Source organism: Rhinopithecus bieti, unplaced genomic scaffold (assembly GCF_001698545.2).
Source record: "Rhinopithecus bieti isolate Rb0 unplaced genomic scaffold, ASM169854v2 scaffold_63334, whole genome shotgun sequence".
Taxonomy (NCBI): domain Eukaryota; kingdom Metazoa; phylum Chordata; class Mammalia; order Primates; family Cercopithecidae; genus Rhinopithecus; species Rhinopithecus bieti.
The window spans coordinates 84,468-90,621 of record NW_016823868.1 but is presented as its reverse complement, the minus strand read 5'-3'; the positions used below and the strand labels follow the sequence as shown (position 1 = coordinate 90,621).

Sequence of the window (6,154 nt, the reverse complement as noted above, 5' to 3'; positions counted from 1 at the left end):
TTTTTTTTTTTTTTTTTTGAGACAAGAGTCTCGCTCTATCACCCAGGCTGGGGTGTAGTGGCACCATCTCAGCTCACTGCCATCTCCCCTCCCAGGTTCAAGCAATTATCATGCCTCAGCCTCCCTAGTACCTGTGAGTACAGGTGCGCACCACCATGCCTGGCTAATTTTTTTGTATTTTTAACAGAGACGGGGTTTTACCATGTTGGCCAGGCTGGTCTTGAACTCCTGACCTCAAGTGATCCGCCCACCTCGACCTCCCAAAGTGTTGGGATTACAGGCGTGAGCCACCACGCATGGCCTCAACATATATTTCTTGATTACTCATTATGGGCCCCAGGATGGGGTGCTTATACTTTGGTAGGGAAAACAGAAGTTGATCAAATAATCATATAATAAATTCAAATAAAATGACAAGAGCTGAGATCAGGAATTCAAGACTAGCCTGGCCAACATGGTGAAACCCCATCTCTACTTAAAAAATACAAAAATTAGCTGGGCATGGTGTTGGGGACCTGTAATCCCAACTACTTGGGAGGTGGAGAGAGGAAAGTCCCTTGAACCTGGGAGGCAGAGTTTGCAGGGAGCAGAGATCACGCTGCTGCACTCCAGCCTGGATGACAGAGGGAGACTCTGTCTCAATACATACATACATACATACATACATACATACATACATACATACCAAGAGCGGTATGGAGTGTTTATACTTTGGTAGGTAGAACAGATGTTGATCAAATAATCATATAATCCAAATAAAATGACAATAGCGGTAAAGGGTAAATAGGTACAAGGAGAGAGCAGGGACTCTCCCCTGGTGGAGGGCAGAGAAGACCAGGTTGAGACGGGATGATGAGCAAGGATTAACCAGGAAAAACAGAGGGCTGAGGTTGCTGGCAGAGAAAGCCAGTGCAAAGACCTTTGGCCTGTGCAAAGGTCCTGTGGCCGCAAGGAATGTGGTCCACACAAGGAATGGGAAGAGGGCCCTGGAGGTTGAAGCCCAGAGAGGAGGAACCAGGCTTTGTAGACACATTAAGGAAATGGATTTTTATCTTAAGAGGAGTAGGAAGTCAGAGAAAGGTCTGAGAGGGAAGCAGGGCTAGGCGATCTAATCTGCATTTTGCAATCTTGGTTCTCAGTGAGCTGTGGAGTGACCGGACTGGACGGACCAGAGTCCGGTTAGGAGTCTAGGTTGTGCTTCAGGCAAGAGGAAATGCTGGCTTGGACCTAGGTTGGGGAAAGGGAGAGATGGGAATGTATTCGAGCGAAATTCCAAAGATAAAATCATCCAGACCTGGGGTTGGGCTGCATCTAAAGGTTGAGCTGGGGCGCGAGTTGTCAGGGATGACTCAGGATTCCAGCAGGAGCAGCAGGATGGCAGGTGGTACCTTTGGCAGAGAGAGGACAGAGCAAGAGAGGACGGGCTGGCTCTGGGCATGCTGTGTTATGTGTTCAATGCCTCCAAGGGGAACTGCCGGGTGGGCACTGGGATATACGGTTTGGTGTGCAGAGGCGGGGTCTCTGCTGGAAATGTAACTCTGTGAGACATCCAGGTAGAGGTGGGAACTGAGCTGTGGGACGAGATTGCTCAAGGCCCTGCTGTCAGGAAATAGTCAGACAGTCCGACCAAAGGTATACACAAGGATGTCCGTGGGAGCCCTATTTATGAGACCAAGAGATTTAAAACAAGCAAGTCTTCAATACTAGGTAAAGTTCTCTGATTGGGTGGGAGAATGTGCTTGGCTGTGGCGAGCGTAAATGAAGGCCACAGGAACCATCTCGGAACAAGTAGAGGTGGTGGTTATATAACATTGTGAATGAACTAAAGGCCCCTAAGTTGTTCATTTTCAAATGGTTAATTTTGTGTTATGTGAATTTCCTTTAATAAATTACTTTTTAAGGCCGGGCGTGGTGGCTCACACCCGTAATCCCAGCACTTTGGGAGACTAGGGAGACGCAGATTGCCTGAAGTCAGGAGTTGAAGACTACCCTGATCAACATCGTGAAACCCCGTCTCTACAAAAATGTACAAAAATTAGTCGGGCATGGTGGCAAGGACCTGTAATCCCAGCTTCTCTGGAGGCTGAGGCTAGAGGATTGCTTGAACCTGGGAGGCAGAGTTTGCAGTGAGCTGAGATCGCACCACTGCACTCCAGCCTGAACAACAGAGCAAGACTCTGTCAAATAAAATAAAATAAATAAAACAAAATAACATAAAATAACATAGAATACAATAAAAATTATTTTTTAAATGAAGGCTACAGGTACCATATGTAAATAAATATTTTACTTTTTTGTTTTTTGAGACACAGTTTCACTCTGTCTCCCAGGTTGGAGTGCAGTGGCATGATTTCAACTCACTGCAAACTCTGCCTCTCAGGTTTGAGTGATTCTCCTGCCTCAGCCTCCCAAGTAGCTGGAATTACAGGCACATGCCACCAGGCCCGGCTAATTTTTGTATTTTTAGTAGAGGCAGGGTTTTACCATGTTGGCCAGCTTGGTCTTGAACTCCTGACCTCAAGTGATCTGCCCACCTTGGCCTCCCGAAGTGGTGGGATTACAGGCGTGAGCCACTGTGCCTGGTCAGATTTTGTTCTTGTAGAAAACAGAAACATAGGCTGGGCGCAGTGGCTCAAGCCTGTAAGCCCAGCACTTTGGGAGCCCAAGACAGGCGGATCACGAGGTCAGGAGATCGAGACCATCCTGGCTAACACGGTGAAACCCCGTCTCTATTAAAAAATACAAAAAACTAGCCGGGTGAGGTGGTGGGCGCCTGTAGTCCCAGCTACTCGGGAGGCTGAGGCAGGAGAATGGCGTAAACCCGGGAGGCGGAGCTTGCAGTGAGCTGACATCCGGCCACTGCACTCCAGCCCGGGCGACAGAGCGAGACTCCGTCTCAAAAAAAAAAAAAAAGAAAAGAAAGAAAACAGAAACAGAAAACATAATAAATGTGAAACATAAAAATACAGGAAGGCAACACACCAAGTGTGACTTATTTTCTTCACTGTATTTTTCTCTGTTTTCCATGTTTTCTATAATAAACTTATTTTACTTTCACATTTTGGAAAAAAAAAAGATATACATGATATATACTGATATGTCCAGGAACATATCCATGTGCAATGATTATATTATATCCATTATATTTTTATCCATGGACACTTTTTTTTAAAAAATCAATGTTAGTGTATCATTTTATTTTATTTATTCATTTTTTTAGACAGGGTCTTGCTCTGTCTCCCAGGCTGGAGTGCAGTAGTATGATTATAGCTCACTGCAGCCTCGACCTCCTGGGCTTAAGTGATCCTCTGGCCTCAGCCTCATGAGTAGCTGGGACTATAGGTGCCTGCCATCATATCTGGGTAATTTTCAAATTTTCTGTAGAGATGGGGTCTCACTCTATTGCCCAGGCTGTTTCCAAACTCCTGGGCTCAAACCATCTTCCCACCTTGGCCTCCCAAAGTACTGGGATTACAGGCATGAGCCACTGTGCCTATCTCAGTGTTATTATATATATAAACTATATATATCAGGTTCAAGTGATTCTCCTGCCTCAGTCTCCCAAGTAGCTGGGATTATAGGCATGCACCACCACACCTGGCTAATTTTGTATTTTTAGTAGAGATGGGGTTTCAGGCCAGACACAGTGGCTCATGCCTGTAATCCCAGCACTTTGGGAGGCCGCGGCAGGTAGATCACGAGGTCAAGAGGTCGAGACCAGCCTGGCCAACATGGTGAAACCTCGTCTCTACTAAAAATACAAAAATTAGCTGGGTGTGGTGGCGCACGCCTGTAATCTCAGCTACTCAGAAGGCTGAGGTAGGAGAATCACTTGAACCCAGGAGGAAGAGGGTGCAGTGAACCAGGATTGCACCATTGCACTCCAGCCTGGACTACACGGTGAGACTCTGTCTCAAAACAAAAACAAAAACAAATTAGCTGGGCGTGGTGGGCACCTGTAATCCCAGCTACTCAGGAGGCTGAGGCAAGAGAATCGCTTGAACCCGGGAGGTGGAGGTTACAGTGAGTCGAGATCATACGATTGCACTTCAGCCTGGGCAACAGAACAAAAACTCCACCTCAAAAAAAAGAGAAAAGAAAAAAAGAGACGGGGTTTCAACATGTTGGTCAGGCTGGTCTCAAACTCCTGACCTCAGGTGATCCACCTACCTCGGCCTTCCAAAGTGCTGGGATTACAGGAGTGAGCCACTGTGCCCGACCAGTGTTATTATATTTTAAAGGGTCTTTTGTTTTATCTTAGATTAATGAAAACTTTTACAAGTAAACTCACTGTTATTAGGACCTAAAGCAAGTTTCGGTTTGTTTCTGGATTTGGGTGGTTTGCTCTGCAGCTGATTTTCAAGCAGTCGTTTACCATCCGTTCCTGACGTGCGGTTTCCACGTAAGCCTGCGTTCTATAGAATATATGATGCAGAGTCTGAGATCACGCAGCTCACACACACTGATTCCCTTCCCACAAGGCAGGGTTCTGGGCCTGTCAGTAACTGAGGCCCACAGAGGCCTGAGCTTCCCCCTAGACCAGGTGAGCCAGGGCACAGCCCCAAGCCCTGAGGGTCAGGCGCTCCTGGTCCTCCACACCAGGCTTCTGACAGCTGCTGGGCTCCCCTGAAGAGCCCCCCTCCCAACCTGGATTCATGACAAGCACATCCTCAGGGAAGGCGCTTCCCTCCCTCACCAGCAGCCTGAGCAGGGCACGGCTCCTCCGGATTAACCTGGGGACCACAGATGCTAGAGACACCCCCACTTCCCACCTTCTTTAGCGAATCATTCCACTGTGGGGAGCCTGGAGCAGCTGCGCCCCTTGTGTTGCTCCTGCCTGCTGCAGGGTGCACTCTGTCATGTGCATAGGTGTCACAGTCATACAGAAAAGAGGGCTCCGAGGTCACAAAGTGGCAACAATTGAATGTGAAACAAATCTTCACAGGCTTCTCTTCATTGCTGGACTTCTCAGAGCCTGTAGTATGCTTGTGGGGGCTGTGGGTCTCCATAAGGGCTAGGTCACACAACATTTCCCTAATGTATTGACCCCAGAAACTTTTCATCACAAGGCACCTTGCCGGTTCCATAAAATACCCGTTGGGGAACATGGGCACTGTGGGATGGGGGTGGAGGGGCGTCCATCAGTCACCGCAAGGCCGAACACTAGAGGTCAGCCAGGCGTCCAACCCCAGCACCAAATGAAGACTCCTCCCAACCTTGGCTTGGTCCTCCCTACCAGTGTTACCTCCTGCTGGCCTTGCCTGCTGCTCCTCTGTCCCTCCACATCCCTCCTTGCAGGGGGAGGAGCTAGGATGGGCTTTCCCTGAGGAAACTGCCACTCCAGGGTGAGAGGAAGGCATGGGACTGGCGTCCTTCCTGACACTTCATCTGTGCCTTTTGCTCCGGGGGAAGAGAGGGACCCCAGAGAAACATCAACAGAAGAGCCCGAGGCAAGCTTCCATCTAGAGTCTCATCCTTCTTTCTTCCTGAGATGGAGTTTTGCTCTTGTTGCCCAGGCTGGAGTGCAGCGGCACGATCTCAGCTCACTGCAACCTCTACCTTCCAGGTTCAAGCAATTCTCCTGCCTCAGCCGCCTGAGTAGCTGGGACTACAGGCGCATGCCACCATGCTCGGCTAATTTTTGTAGAAATGGGGTTTCACCATGTTGGCCAGGCTGGTCTCGAACTCCTGACCTCAGGTGATCCACCGACCTCGGCCTCCCAAGTGCTGGAATTACAGGTGTGAGCCACCACGCCTGGCCTAGAATCTCACCTTAATCTCAGCTTTCCCTCTTACTCACCTCATGAGCACTCCGGACCTGCAGGAGGGGCCAGTCACTGCCCTAGCCTCCCTTGTGTGTTGCCACTCCACGCTGCTCAGGCCTTCCAGTCCCCGGCATGTTCTTTCCACGGACTCTGATCTGTCCTTAGCCGGGAGGGGCATCTCCTGCCTTGGGGCTGCTTTCTCTGAACAGCCAGACCATGCACTCGTCTCAGCTGTGGGGGGAGTCCCGGGTCTCTCTGCACATTGTTATCTTCAGGAACTTTAAAAAATACCCACCCCAGAACAACTAAATCAGAATCTCTGGGCCTGGAGCTTTTTTCAGAGCGGTCTGGGCTGAGAACCGTGGGTGTGGTAAAGGGAACCCAGATAT

At 49.1% G+C, this 6,154-nt stretch overlaps 1 long non-coding RNA gene across 1 annotated transcript; it reads right to left on the bottom strand.

The window, feature by feature from the left end:
• Positions 1–1,093: 1,093 nt before the first annotated feature.
• LOC108521915 (uncharacterized) lies at positions 1,094–4,853 on the bottom strand. The gene is made up of 3 exons (XR_001883313.1): positions 4,773–4,853; positions 4,292–4,415; positions 1,094–1,388 (listed from the first exon to the last, which is right to left on the bottom strand). It is a non-coding gene; the product is annotated as an uncharacterized LOC108521915 (long non-coding RNA).
• Between the last annotated feature and the right edge of the window lie 1,301 nt (positions 4,854–6,154).